Source organism: Carcharodon carcharias, chromosome 15 (assembly GCF_017639515.1).
Source record: "Carcharodon carcharias isolate sCarCar2 chromosome 15, sCarCar2.pri, whole genome shotgun sequence".
Lineage (NCBI taxonomy): Eukaryota > Metazoa > Chordata > Chondrichthyes > Lamniformes > Lamnidae > Carcharodon > Carcharodon carcharias.
In genome coordinates, this window is record NC_054481.1 from 127,471,452 (window position 1) to 127,487,401 (window position 15,950).

At 42.2% G+C, this 15,950-nt stretch overlaps 1 protein-coding gene across 2 annotated transcripts in view; it reads left to right on the forward strand.

Moving 5' to 3' along the window:
• Positions 1-15,950, forward strand: part of LOC121288120 (nicotinamide/nicotinic acid mononucleotide adenylyltransferase 1-like) — a 39,780-nt gene that overhangs the window by 13,076 nt on the left and 10,754 nt on the right. Inside the window, exons 6-7 of one of the 2 annotated variants that reach the window (XR_005945310.1) lie at positions 4,096-4,229; positions 9,844-10,445. The exons of the other annotated variant lie outside the window; for it this stretch is intronic. The gene's annotated coding sequence lies outside the window, so the exon portion shown is untranslated. Of the gene's footprint in view, positions 1-4,095; positions 4,230-9,843; positions 10,446-15,950 lie in introns of those variants that run through there. 2 annotated transcript variants of the gene reach the window in all.

Below are 15,950 nucleotides of genomic sequence, written 5' to 3' on the forward strand. Positions count from 1 at the left end.
CACCAGAGACCATTACCTTTATCCATACGCTCTGTCTCCACCATCCCAACCCGTTTCACGTGGTTTCCTTCAATTTTGGGCACTTTCAGTTTTGCTAATGACCTCTCCTCCTCCTAAAGAGCAGGCTCTCATCCTCAGGGTAGGAGCTTGGTGAACAAGACCCCTATCCCCATAACTTAAGGTGTGAGGATTCACTGAGAGGCTTGCTGAAGCATATCTTTCGCTCTCTAAAGTTAGTCATCTAGAGCATCACTGGTGAAGTTTAGAATAAGTTCAGGATGGAGCCTTGCACACCTCCAACTTAGTTGCTGAAATATCCTTTTCCAAGCCTTGCCAAAGTTGGGTTTGTCTGGATTTCAGTGGTGAGGGGACATTGTGTGCTGGACTTCCCCAGTGCTCTCACCTGTAACACATCTGGGAAAGGTGCGGTGGTTTCCAAACTGGAACTGAGACAAATGTTTGTCCAGATTTACCACGAGGTAGAATAAGTGGATCCAAAAGAAAAATTGTGAATAAAACTAATCTCACCCCCTAATGTTTTTATTACCAAACTGCCTGAGAAAGTGGAGATAAAGAAAGTGCACCCAATGCTCTGTAATTTTCATTTTAGATGTTCTGCATGAAGCATTATCAGAATGAAGATTCGGGCTGCTTCACAGTGATCTAAAGAAATGTGGCACTTTTTGAGTGTTGGCCCTGGGGTTTGAAACTCCTCTGCTGGTCACCACCAATTGAACTTGGGGAGTGCTTCTGCTAAATCTAGCTGAAGAGCTGGACAGAATGCCGGGGAAATGTCGGAGTACCTTGCCATTGAGACGTTCAGCTAAACAGAAAGGAAGAGCATCCCCAGGATAGACTTATGCCACTTCCAACCTTTAATGGCTCAGGGGAACTGGCCAAGAGCCAAGCAACCTGCACAAGGTGGACGGCCCAGAGAGTTCCCCTCACAAAATTTAATAAATAATATTGCCCGTAAGGGATTCAGTCTGTTGGCTGCTTATCAGGTGCATGGGCCAGTCTTCCAACTTGTGTGACTCTGAATTAGTCTGAATAAAAAAAAATTATTAGTGCAATTACAACGAGTAATAAGGGCCTACAACCTTGTACAAGTTTTATTTGGTTTCATTAGAAAAAAATTAAGAAATGAAAATGAATAGCCATTTGGTAGTACAAAACTTGAGCATGGCTTGAAAAAAGACGTTGTCGAAGCTTTTCGTGTTGCACTCATCAGGACAATCCGCAAGAATGCCAAATTGTAAAGGGAACAACAATTTGTACTGCATGAGAAGAGAGTGCAGATTGGTTGGAGCTATACAGTGAGCAATGAATCTTATCAGGGTAACCATTATCTTGCAGGATGGCTTTGATGCGACCCTTTTTCAGCATCAAGCTTGCAAGGTGAGCAAATGGCTTGGGCCCTATTTATGAGGCCAACCTTGTAGCAAGTGGAACTGTAAGAATCCCAACATGTATATTGACCAGTGAAGGTAGGCTTGTGGTAGACGGTAGTAGAGAACCCATTGGCAGATTTCTCAACTAGTACATTGAGGAGAGGGAGCTCATTTGACTGCTCCACTTCCAAGGTGAATTTGAGTACAGGATGGAACCCATTAACATGTGTAAGGAAATTCTTACATACAGCTGTGGATTCAAATACAGCAAGCGTATCATCTACACATCAGAAATATGCAAGGGGTAGGTGGTCAGGTACCATTCCATCAAAGATGCATTTCTCGTGGAACCCAACAAAGATGTTTGTGAGAGCTGGGCCTAGAGAGGATCCCATGGCAACACCATCTATTTGGGCGTACATGGTGTCATTAAAACTGAACTCAGCTGCGTGAGTTTATGTTACAAGTTCGGAGGTGCTGTCATTTGCATGAGATGTTAAACTGAAGGTCCCATCTTTTGTCAGTAGTTCAGGAAAATGTTACAAATTCCATGGAACCCCATGAAGAGTAGGGAGTTCTCCCATGTCCATGGGTTTTGGTTAATGTTTATCTCAATCAGCAACACCCAAAACTGCTTATTCATCTCATTATTGTCTATTGGAATCTTGTTGATTGCAGACAGGCTGTGTTTATCTATACAGCAATTACTTTGGAACACTGTAACCACGATTCTCTACCCTGCATGAATGGAACTTATCATGCAAGAATTGGCCTTCATTTCACATTCTAACTGTGGGAGCTAACTTTCTTTGAAAAGTTTCTTTGAAAAAAGGTTTGAAAGGTATAAAGTTTCTAAAGCACACATCACATTGCTAGAATCTAGCTAGCTGCATGGGAACCAAATGAGAAAGAAATGCATATCACCATTAACACAACTTTTTCCCTCTTTACTAGAAGGCTTTAGCTAACTCTTTACCAAATACACTGCAGTAGATATAATTCAACAAATATTCTTCATTTATTTTATTCTTTCACGGGATGTGAGCTTCGCTAGCTGGGCCAGTATTTATTGCCAATCCTTAGTTGCCCTTGAGAAGGTGGTGGTGAGCTGTCTTCTTGAACCGCTGCTGTCCATGTGGTGTAGGTACACCCACAGTGCTGTTAGGGAGGGAGTTCCAGGATCTTGACCCAGCGACAGTGAAGGAACGGTGATATATTTCCAAGTCAAGATAGAGAGTGGCTTGGAGGGGAACTTTCAGGTGATGGTGTTCCCATGTATCTACTGCCCTGTCCTTGATGGTAGCGGTCATGAGTTTGAAAAGCACTGTCAAAGGAGGCTTGATGAATTCCTGCAGTGCATCTTATAGATGATGCACACTGCTGCTAGTCTGCATCAGTGGTGGAGGGAATGAATATTTATGGATGAGGTGCCAATCAAGTGGGCTGCTTTGTCCTGGATGGTGTTGAGCTTCTTGAGTGTTGTGGGAGCTGCACTCATCCAGGCAAGTGGAGAGTGTTCCATCACACTCCTAACTTGTGCCTTGTAGATGGTGGGCAGGCTTTGGGGAGTCAGGAGGTGAGTTACTCACCTTAGAAATCATAGTAGATCCTCCATTTCTAACCTGGGTTACTGTGATTATTTTTCCATTCCTAATGATAATAATCCAATCTCTCCTTTGGTGAAGTAGGTGTTGCTTGGTAATCCAAGACACTGTGTTGGTGGGCTGTTCAACCAGAGTGAGCATCACAGCTGGGTCCAATCCTGTCCTCATTAAAGATCATAAATGTCTACTTTCAAGCATGAACCATGGACAGTGATTAGGGGATTCAAACTTGGCTGATTTTATTTAATACATTCATACAAATGTTAGATTATTTTGGTCCAATATCTATTTGGTGAGGAAATTATGCATTGCCCTTATATTTATATCTGGTGTGTTTGTCATCTGGTAGCCAGCAGCACAAACTATTATCTCAAAGAGCTATAAACGTGCTCCAGTGGCAAGGTCATATAGATGTTTTTAAGTAATGAAGTGACAGAATAGAGTAGGTGAATGTTCTTATCCAGGTATTTGAACAGGAGAGTGTGGCAAACCCCACATTCTCCTCATCTCCGACCTGCAAGGGCAACCCCTAATTTTAAAACCGTGCCCCCTGGTTCTGGACTCTCCCACAAGAGGAATCATTCTTTCCACGTCCAACTTGTCAAAACCATTCAGGAGCTTATACACTTCAAACAAATCACCCCTCACTCTTCTAAACTCCACTGGAGACAAGCCCAGCCTCTCCTCATAGAGACAACCCGCTCATTCCAGGTATTAATTAGTAAACCTCCTCTGAACCACCTCCAACACATTCACGTCCTTAAATAAGGAGACCAAACTGCAGTACTTGAGATGTAACCTCAGCAATGTCCTGTATAACTGAAGCAGAACATCCCTACTTTTATGTTTAATTCCGTTCGCAATAAAGGATAGCATTCTATTAGCCTCCTTGGTTATTTGCTGAGACATGATCAACATTCCTTACTCAATCGGCATCACCAGAAGCAGATTATGTGGTTCTTTATTATTTATGGGTTATTGGTTGCTACCCTGGCTCGTAGAGCAACAGTGTCTCCACTTCAGAATGAATCCATTGGTTGTAAAGTTCTTTCAAACATTTGCTAAGTTGCTACACTAAGGAAAATGTTTTCTTTCTATAGTTAAAGGAGGCAGAATGCAAACTGAGCATAAGGAACAAATAACAAAGAAAATTCCTGATACTCTGTTGATTACTAACTCCTTCGGGACATATGGAAGAGAATCAGATCAAATGCTGAAACAGGAAAAGTAGGAGGTGAGTTAAGGGCTACTGGACGATAAAGTGTTGACCTGGATTACCATGTTCCTGTATTGCTGTGACCCTGAAATTAGATGCTAGTTGCTGCCCAATAGGAATTTGACGCCTGCCAAGCTTGTGACAATCAGGTCACATGACACAAAATAAATACAAAAGATAGGATGAATTTGGTAACAATCTCCTGGAAATGAGCTGGCATTGAGGGACGGGACTAAAAGTGAGCAATAGTGCACTACATGGTGACAACAGCTCTGTTAAAGAATATTTTTAGTAATAGCAACGAATCACTATGCAGCATCCAGTTGTGGTGTATCAGCTAAAATATTCCAACGTGTTTTCACTCTCTTCATTGGGAGCCTCTTTCCCACAAACCTCAATGGAGCCAGGCTAACGTTTCTTTCTGTTTAGTGTTTATCCTGCAGGATTTGGTGCTTAATTTTGACGTTCAGAGTAGTCAAGTGGGAACCTATGGCATCCCAATGTCCTGTTGATTAAAACCTCTCACCTGATGAAGAGGATCAATTCATGAGCATATTATTCTTTTATGGGATGTGGGTGTCACAGGCAAGGCCAGCATTTGTTGCCCATCCTTAATTGCTCCTGAACTGACCTTGTTAGGTAATTTCAGAGGGTATTTAAGAGTCAACCACATTGCTGTGGGTCTGGAGTCACATGTAGACCAGACCAGGTAAGGTTAGCAGATTTATTTTCCCAATCTACCATCTACAAATGTACTATAGACCCCCAAACAGTCAGAGAGAAATAGAAAAGCAGATTTGTAGACAAATTTCAGAGAAGTGTAAAAATAATAGTGTAGTAATAATGGGGGATTTCAACTTCTCCAACATTAACTAGGTTAGTCATAATGTGATTTAGATGGAGCAGAATTCTTAAAATGCATCCAGGACAGCTTTTTAAGCCAGTACGTAGAAAGTCCTTAAAGAGAGGGGGTGATCCTGGACTTAATTTTAGGGAATGAAGTCGGGCAAGAGGTAGAGGGGTCAGTGGGGGAGCATTTTGCAGAAAGTGATCATAACTCTCTTAGATTCAAGGCTGATAGGGAAAAGGACAAGGATGGGCCAGGAGGAAAATCCAAAGTTATTTTACAAGTACATTAAGAGTAAGAGGATAACTAGGGAAAGAGTAGGGCCCATTAAGGACCATAGTGGTAATTAGTACGTGGAACCAGAAGACGTAGGTAGGTTCTAAATGAATACTGTGTGTCGATGTTCAGAAGTGAGAGGGATGACATGGGTATGGAAATCATGCAGAAGGACTGTGATATAAATAAAGAAATTAGCATAGAAAGGGAGGAGGTTCTAAGTAGTCTGCCAGACTTAAAAGTAGATAAATCTCCAGGCCTGGATGAAATGTATCCAAGGCTTTTGAGTGAGGCAAAGCAGGAGGTAGCAGGGGTGCTGGCAATAATTTTCAATATCTCTCTGGCCACAGGAGAGGTGCCAGAGGACTGGAGGACAGCCAATGTGGTACCGTTATTCAAGAAGGGAGGAAGGGATAAACCAGGGAACTATACACCAGTCAGTCTAACCTCAGTGGTGGGGAAACTATTGAAAGCAATTCTGAGGGACAGAATAAATCTACACTTGGAGAGGCAGGGATTAATCAAGGACAGTCAGCATGATTTTGTTAAGGGGAGGTCATGTCTGACCAATTTGATTGAATTTTTCAAAGAGGTGACCAGGTGTGTAGATGAGGGAAATGCATTTGACATAGTCTACTTGGACTTCAGCAAGGCTTTTGATAAGGTCCCACATGGGAGACTGATAATGATGGTAAGAGCCCATGGGATCCAAGGCAATTTGGCAAATTGGATCCAGAATTGGCTGAGTGGCAGGAAGGTCAAGGGGTGTTTTTGTGACTGGATGCCTATGTCCAGTGGGGTTCCACAGTGATTGGTGTTGGGTCCCTTGCTGTTTGTGGTATTTATAAACGATTTAGACTTGAATGTAGGAGGGTTAATCAGTAAGTTAGCAGATGGCACAAAAATTGGTGGGATGGTAAATAGTGAGGAGGATAGCTTTAGATTACAGGAGGATATAGACGGGCTGGACATATGGGCTGATCAATGGCAAATGAAATTTAATCCAGATAAGTGTGAGGTGATGCACTTGGGCAGGCCAAACAAGGCACAGGAATATACGATGAATGATAAGACCCTGGGAAGTATCGAGGATCAGATGGACCTTGGTGTGCATGTCCACCAGCCTCTTAAGGTAGTGGGACAGGTAGATAAGGTGGTTAAGAAGGTATATGGGATACTTGCCTTTATTAGCCAAGGCATTGAATATAAGAGCAGGGAGGTTATGCTGGAACTGTATAAAACGCTGGTTAGGCCACAGCTAGAGTATTGCGTGCAGTTCTGGAATCCGCATTATGGGAAGGATGTGATTGCATTAGAGAGAGTGCAGAGTAGATTTACCAGGATGTTGCCTGGGCTGGAGAGTTTTAGTTATGAGGAAAGATTGGATGGACTGGGGTTATTTTCCCTAGAGCAGATGAGATTGAGGGAGGACATGATTGAGGTGTATAAAAGGGGCATAGATAGGGTAGACAGGAAGGAACTTTTCCCCTTGGTGGAGGGATCAGTAACCAGGGGGCATAGATTTAAGGTAAGGGGCAGGAGGTTTAGAGGGGGTGTGAGGAAGAAATTTTTCACCCAGAGGATGGTGGGAATCTGGAACTCACTGCCCGAAAGGGTGGTAGAGGCAGATACCCTCATAACATTTAAGAAGTATTTGGATGTGCACTTGTGATGCCAGGGTATACAAGGCTATGGGCCTATTGCTGGAAAATGGGATTAGAATAGTTAGGTACTTGCTTGACTGGTGCAGATTCAATGGGCCGAAGGGCCTTTTTCTGTGCTGTTGACCTCTATGGCTCTCTGACTCTATGAGACTACAAGACACAAGTTAGGAGTGTGATAAAATACTCTCCACCTGCAGCTCCAACGACAACTCACAAAGTTTTACACAATCCAGGACAAAGCAACCCACTTCTTTCCAACACATTTGAAGTGTATGTGGGTTAGCATTCCAGAATTTCAGGGCCTATTATCATAAAATGATGCAGCCCAGTCTCTGCAGCTTGCACAGTCACAGTGCACAGTCAGACACTTAAATCTTCTCAATCCTGTATTCATATCTATACATTATTCATATGTTCTGTTTAATTACATTAATTATTTGAACAAACTCTTTCCACAATTAAACATAAATGCCAGCTTCTTAGCAAATTGTTAATGGTTTAAAGATTTTAAGTAAGGGAATAGGGCCTAAAACTGGAAACACTGAATGAGACATTATTGGTCTCCTTATCTAAGAAAGGATGTAAATGCATTGGAACATTTACTAGACTAACACTTGGAATGGGTGGGTTGTCTTATGAGAAAACGCTGGACAGACTAGGCTAATATCCAGTGGAGTTTAGAAGAGTAAGAGACAATTTGATTGAAACATGTAAGATCCTGAGGGGTCTTGACAGAGTGGCCAAATCTAGGATCTAGAACAAGGGGTTGCCTATTTAAGATCCAGATGAGGAGAATTTTTTCTCTCAGATACTCATCATCCCACCTACTGTAAGGTTGGACAAGCAGGGGAAAGTTCAATTTAATTAATAGTCTTAACAGCCCCCTTAATTGTCGGTGGGTCCTGGGAGCTCTCTTCTTCAAAAGGCAGTGGAAGCAGGGTCTTTGAATATTTTTAAGCTAGCAGTAGATAGATTCTTGATTATCAAGAGGGTGAAAGGTTACCAGGGTAGGCGGGAATGTGGGGATGAGGTTAAAATCAGATCAACCATGATCCTATTGAATGGTGGAACAGGCTCGAGGGGCTGAGTGGCCTACTACTACTACTCCTAACTCGTACGTTTGTAAGTATGAGACTGAGATAGTCATGTTTATGCTGCCAGGAGGATTTTGAACATAAATCTCAGCCTGTCCTTCTGGAAGGACATTGACCTTTAAGGCTCGTCTGCAGACGTACTAAACCTGTCAAACAGTAAAACTGAACAAGAGCGTTGGCCAGTCCCTGGACATTAATCCCTGACATTCATGACTCATCATTTTGAATTGTTGTTAATCAGCAGGTCTGTAGACGTAGGCCATTTGCAGAATAATGTGAGATCAGCGGGAATGAGCAGACCCAAATGCATATTTACTCAATCTATCAGTTCTAATTACTGAGGGTTCCTGAAGGCCTAATGTTAGATAATTCTCCAGCTGCCGAGTTCTCAAGTGGGTGGAAGAGTAAAATGGGAATGCCAAGGGCAGAACTTCCCCCTCATCGGGCAGGCGTGTGCCCAACCCAACCCACATCGGGCGAGTGTCCTGATGTCATCACGCACCCGGGCGATCCTTCGGTTGGTGGGCACGCGCAGGAGTCGACAGTGCACCCACTGACAATTAAGAGGGCCGTTAAGCCCATTCGTTAATTTAATTGAATTTTCCCCTGTCCGTCCAACTTGGATTTTTGAGGAAGCCTCATCCACGGGCGGGATGAGGTTTCTGATGTTAAGTCAAAGTGAAATAAACATTTTTAGAACCAATTTTCAACATGTCCCTGCTCCTGTGTCAGAGTCACATGAGGTGATAGGTTTTCCTTTTCTCTGAAAACGTTACTTTTCGTGTGAAAAGTCTTCAGCTCCGTGAGGCAGCTCTGTGCCCCCCACCCCCAAACCCAGGCAGCGCTGAGGTCAGCAGTGCGAATTTCATGCTGGCTGACCGTTAATTTGCCAGCCAGTGTGAGATCACGGATGGTGCCCGATCACAGGTGGCTGTCAGTTGTACGGTGGCTCCCAGGTCCACCCACTGCGCCCGCACGAAGAGGTAAAAATTCTGCCCCAGGGGTGAGATTGCTCCTTGTCTGTAGCCCAAACAGACAATAATGAATCAACACCCATTTACACACTGCCCAACTTTCCTTTCCCAATCGACTGTGATTCCTATTTGCACGTTTTACACTCCTGCCAAAAACCAATTTCACCCCCATGTGTAATCACGAAATTCAAACCATAAGGGCTGCATAATTTATCTACTCCATATGTCTTATAGTTTCAATGTGAATGAGGGCTAACAAATGTAAGCCTGTAAATTATTGTCAGAAGTTGATGGACAAACAGATTCAGGCTCACATATTTCTCCACTTAACTCATTTGTACAACATTCCTCTGAAAAAATATTATGTCTAAGATTCAGCATGGCATGGCCTCATTTTGTAATGTAAGGATATAAAGTTTTAAAAAATAATTTCATTAAGAGAAAATAAACCTCAGTTTAATTTTGACACAGTAGCTGTAACAATTAGCCATTTAGTCTTAGCTGGGTATTGTCAGAGGGAGGTACCAAACTATTCAATTGAGAGACAGACAATTATATTTGACTGGTAGCTTCCTTGGAAGCCTGTATTGAATATTTAAAATTACTTTGTAAACCTTGATTTATAACTAAATGTGATTGTACTTTGATTAAGTCAAATAATTAATCAATAGTGATATTATTAACTCTAGGCCTGTTTCCCCAAGACCCTTGTTTTTTTGTACTGGTCATGCACAGCTGGGATTTGGTCTAAATCTTTGTTTTTTCTTTTCAAGATAGACTACTAAAATAAAAGTTGTATTATATTTATTGGAAGTGCTTTCTCGTACTGCATTCGATGACCCTTGAACTACACGCCAAGAGAATGAATAGCCTTACACGTGAGGTGGTCAACTATGGTGTGGAATCAGGAGATGGAATTTGATTGATGCACACACAACCTGATTGATGGCAGATGGGAGACACCATCAAAAGATACACAAACAACTGGAATATGGCAAGGTCGACAAAGTCTTGCAGTGCCTGGGAGGAGAATTGATAAGGACTCATGTTTTCCAGACTCTTGTCCTGAGAACATCTGAGTAGAAGCCTCAAAAGGCTGGAATGCAGCCAGAAATTTGGCTTAAAGGGACACCAAGCTTCCAGGATTCACTGCTGCAGCCAGCATGGAATAGTCAACCATTCAAGACTATTGGAGGAAGGGCCATGAACGGAGTGACTGACGGTCGTGCCCACTCGTGTAAAGTTATTCGGAGACTTGGTGATGTATGAACCAAGGGGAATTTTACCATTTTGGGAAGCTGTCATGAACAGACCAATTTGGGGTCGTTTTACCATTTTGGGGAGCTGTCTTGAACAGATGAATTTGGGGTTAACATTTGTAATATAGTATTATCTGTAATATAGTATGTATACTATGTGTGTAAAGTTGTCTTTCTTCCTTTCTTATAGTGTTTTTTCTTCCTTTCCTTTTAATAACATTATCTTTCTGTCATTTTCTCTTACTCGTTGTTTAGAGATTGTTGTTTTCATACATTGCTTGATATTGAGTTATTCATTCCTGTCTGCCCAGAGTACAACTCTGAACCTAGGTGAGACTCCACAAGAGACTGACACCACCTTACATACATTTTCCAGGATCTCGCTGTTGACCTTAATTGACAGGGCAGGGAGTTGTGTGCTCTTGGTTAAAAAGGACTTTAGTTTTCCAGGTGTTTAGTGAAAGGCTCATTTTCTCATATGCTTCAGAGAAGGAGTCAACAATGATCTGGAGCTCAGTTTCTGGTGAATGCACACAAAAACATCATCTGCATATGGCATCTCAATGACTGAGATTGGGGTGATTTTTGTTTAGGATTGAAGGCTGTGTGAGACTGTTCTGTAGATTATCTCCATGCCCATGGGTAATATGCTGAAGGGTAGGTGCAGTATTTCAGCAAGGAAAATGGAGAAGAGGGATAATAGTAACTGGGTCAAGAGTATATGTATTTAACCTTTCAGTTCTAATCAGTGGTTTCCAAAAGATTACAGGTGACAGACGCACAGGTCTCAAAGTTTACTCGGTGAAAGAGTACAGACTGTACTTTCCCAACTCGCAGATTTATGCAACCTTAAGCATCACTGGGCCAATTTTATTCATCTGATGAGATAGTTCACAAGCCACAAGTGAGGGTCAAAAAAGTCATAAGTCCACTGGCCACAATTTTTCACCCATTGGGTGCCCAGCTAAAATCTGTCATTTTAACAGAGTCTGGAGACTGATACTTGACTTTCCTTGTCTCCAGGAATCAGCTACTCCCTGCAAAACCTTGTTGGACCTTAGGGAAAGTGGACATGTACAACCTGATTCATTTAAACGAATGTTGAAATTGTCAATTGCTTCCTTTAAGTTGCCTGAAATTCGGAAAACAATTTTCAGCTGTTTAGCTGAAATAGCAAATCTTGCAGTGACAAACACACATAACCATCCTCAAACTAGTAAATATCAAGCGAACAAAGAAAGGATGGTTTAGCCTTACAGTTTCTGATTAATCCTAACCTCCAGCTCTCATATAATAGTGTGCTGTTGTTCAGTGCTGTGATAAGTGAAGCGTTGTTCACAATGCCACCTCATCCTTGCTCGTATCATCACTCTTTTTATTCGTTCGTGGGATAGGAGTGTCACTGGCTAGACAATCATTTATTGTCCATCCCTAATTGCCCTTGAGAAAGTGGTGGTGAGCTGCCTTCTTGAACTGCAATGCATGTGGTGTAGGTACACCCACAGTGCAGATAGGAAGGAAATTCCAGGACTTTAACCCAGCAACAGCGAAGGAACGGCAATATAGTTCCACGTCAGGATGGTGTGAGGCTTGGAGGGGCACTTCCAGGTGGTGGTGTTCCCATCTGTCTGCTGCCCTTGTCCTTCTATGTGGTGGAGGTTGTGGGTTTGACCAATAAAGAGTTAATGAAAAATTAGAGGGCATTTGTGTGGACCTTGGGTTAATGCTATCTCTACCATCATTTTAGAACCATAGGCGCTTAAAGCACATAAAGAGGAAATTCAGACCATAAGATAAACGCTTGAATATTTGTCTCATTCACTATGATCGCATACCTGATACTGAGTGATACTTAAAGAAGTGCATCTGATGTCCTCAAATAAGAAGGATAAGATGCATAAAAAGCAAAGGGGAATAACACATTGTCCATCTCAGTCTGTCACAATCCATCTCCTGTGGAAACCTTGATCCATGCTTTTGTTAACTCCAGGCTTCACTTTTCCAATATTCTGTTGATCCCCATAAACCTAACCTCATCCATCAACCCCGCACCCTCCAATGCTCACTGCCCTATAATGGTTCCCTATCCACCAACACCTCAAGTTAAAGATTCTTATCCTCATGTTCAAATCCCACCAGGACTTTGCCCCTCCCTAACTCTGTAACATCTTCCAGCCCTACAATCCTCTGAGAACTCCATGTTCTTCCAACTCCGGCCTCTCATGCATCCCCAAATTCCTTCGCCCCACCCGATCCTACATCAGCTGATTAGGCCCTAACTCTAGAATTTCATCTCTAAACTTCTCCACCTTTTAAGGTGCACCTTAAACCTCCTTGACCCTCGTCTCCCAGATTCAGGTTCCATTCAGGTGCTTTCCCTTATTCGGAGGATTAAATTGTGAGCAAATGAAAGTTTTTTTGTTTGCGTATTGTCTTACTGCCATTAGATTAACTCAACTAAAGCTAGCTTGCTAACACTCCAATAAGCCTCTGTATTAAGAAATGTTGCTTAAATGCAATATTTCCTGCCCTTTTACAGTTTCAACTGCACCTATTTACTCTCTGTTTTATTACTATTCACTAAGTTGTTAGTAATACAGCTACATTTCGCTTTATATAATTGTCTGAAATTTTCTTGCAAACCAGTAATGAGTCATCTTATCTATTTGTATTGCATTAACTCTATTCCCTTTTTATATCCAGTCGCTTCCTTTTTGAAACAGAACCCACATTTAATAATTCCTTGTTAACTGTCCTTGAACAGTTGAACAGGAGCTCAGGGAAATTAAGAGTTTAGCAGCTCCGTCTGTCATGATAATAATGATTGTGGTACTGGACTCCATTATTAGATACCATACGGTACTCTGTACTAGGAAGGGAGTCACCTGACCTGGGAGTTGAAGGGTGATAGCACATGTTGGAGCCTATCTTGATAGAATTAAGTTATTGCAGATTTATATTCATGTTAGATAAATGTGTTATCAATAAAGTTTCCACAGCTACAATGTTGACTGCCTGTGTGCATCATTGAAACAAGAAACAAGACATGGTGTCAGAAGTAAACTAAATGCAACAATGGAGGTTCTGAAACCACCTCTAGAGCTCAGTTTGCAGGGAAATCTCACTGAAAACTGGAGGAGGTTCCAGCAGTGATTCGAGCTGTAGCTCATAGCAACTGACTGTCATAAAAAAGACCCTCAGGTACAGTCTCCCATCTTTCTTCGCATAACAGGGGAAGCAGTCCTAGAAGTCTATAACACATTCACGTTTAAAAGTGATGAGAAATGAAATGACTTGAAAGAAAAGCTGGAAAGATTCGAAGCCTCTTGCAACCCTAAGAAAAACATCATGTATGAAAGATACCGATTGTATGTGTGCACGCAAGGCAGTGACAGCATTAGTCAGTACGTAACTGAGTTGAGAAAACGAGCTAAATCATGTGAATCTGGAGAGCTTGAAGAATCACTCACCCGAGATAGAGCAATTTGCGGAATCACAAATGACTCTCTGAGAGAACGGCTTCTGAGAGAAGTTGATCTCACCCTGGAGAAAGCAATAAATATCTGCAGAGTGGCAGAGACAACAAAATGCCAGTTTAACAGATGACAGAAGATGAAAAGCTGCATACGGTCAAGCAGTTAGATGCACTTAAACAAAAACAGCCCCGGAAAGAGCAAATAGACAGCCTGAACATAAAAGTAACAAAACTGCTATTAAAACATTTAAATGCAGCTGATGCGGGACAGAGCATTTACCATGTAGTTGTCCAGCCTACGGAAAACAGTGTAAGAGCTGTGATAAACTAAAACACTTTGCTAAGGTGTGTAAATCAAAGAAAGTGCACACGATTGCAAATGATGACACAGACTCTGAAACTGAACTTTTCATTGGTGCAGTAACAATAAATTCAAAAGAAGTGGAATGTAAGGTTGATTTAAAAGTTACCAACATGATGGTGAATTTCAAGCTTGACACAGGTGCACAAGCAAATGTCAATCCTGTAAGCATGTATCATAAGATAAGCAAAGACAACCAGCTAACTAAAATAAAAGTGAAGCTGTCTACTTGTACAGGTGAAAAGGTTTCAGTAGAAGGCAAGTGCCCACTTACAGTGAACTACAAAAAACAGTCTCAAGCACTTCCATTCATTATGGGGAAAACTGATGCAAAATCCATTCTTGGAATCAAAGCTTGTAAAAATCTGAAGCTAATTAAGAGAATAATGACTGTCACCACTGACGACATCCTGAGCGAGTATAAAGATGTGTTTCCGGGGATTGGCTGCCTAAAAGGAGAACACACCATCAAGATTGACAAAACTGTGACACCCAAAATACATCTGCCCAAGAAAATACCAGTAATGCTGAGACCCCGACTGAAAGCAGAGTTGCACAGAATGGAGAAACTTCACATCATCGAGAAAATTGAAGAACTGACAAAGTGAATTAATCCAATTGTAACTGTAGAAAAATCAGATGAGTGTTTGTGACTCTGCCTGGATCCCAGGGACCTAAACCATGCAGTACAAAGACAGCATTACCTGCTGCCCACAGTAGAAGAGATTATGTATAAGCTAGCTAATGCTAAATACTATTCAGTCTTGGATGCGAGTTCAGGCTTCTGGCAGGTCAAGCTGGATGAAGGTGTACCTTCAACACACCATACGGGTGAGACAGGTTTTTACGCTTACCTTTTGGTATTAACGCAGCTCTGTAGGTGTTCCACAGAACAGTGAAGCAACTGCTTGAAGGGTTAGAGGGCATGAAAACCTATATCGATGAGGTGCTGGTCTGGGAAGCCTCACGAGAAGAACACAACCACAGACTGAGGCAGGTGCTGGCCAGAGCGAGAGAAAGGAACCTCAAGTTGAAGATGGAAAAGTGCAAAATAGGTCTTCATGAAATCAAGTATTTGGGACTTGTGCTAACAAGTGAGGAATTAAAGCTGGATCCTAATAAATCAGTCATGAACATGCCACTGCCAGATGTAAGAAAGACTTGGAGAGGATTTTGGGAATGGTGACCTATCTTGGGAAATTCATTCCGAACATGTCAGACCTGACAGCACCTCTCAGAGAACTTCAACAAAATGATGTGGAATGGCACTAGGAACAGAGTCACCAGGAAGCTTTGACCAGTCCAAAGAGGACACTGACCCAGGCACCAGGGTTAAAGTATTACGATGTCAGTCAACCGGTCAAGATCTCAGTGGACGCTTCAAAGACTGGCCTGGGAGCTGTCCTCTTGCAAAATGAGGCACCAGTGGCACACGCTTCAAAGGCAATGACTGAAATACAGCAGCGGTGTGCCCAAATAGAGAAAGAAATGCTAGCAATTGTGTTTGGCCTAGAGCGCTTCCACCAGTTTGTCTACGGCAAAGACGTTGAGGTAGAATCTGATCATAAGCCTTTGGAAGCTGCACTTAAAAAGCCCCTGAACTGTGTGCCACCAAGAATCCAAAGATTACTAATGTGTCAGGTCAGAGTTAAATACAAACAGGTCGAGGACATCGAAGACACTCTGTCACGTCCATATCTACCCATCACGGAGGAAGAGGATAAAGAAATGGAAGCAAAGGTTCACATGCTGACAAAGAACTTTCCTGTGGCTGTAACCAAACTGGATG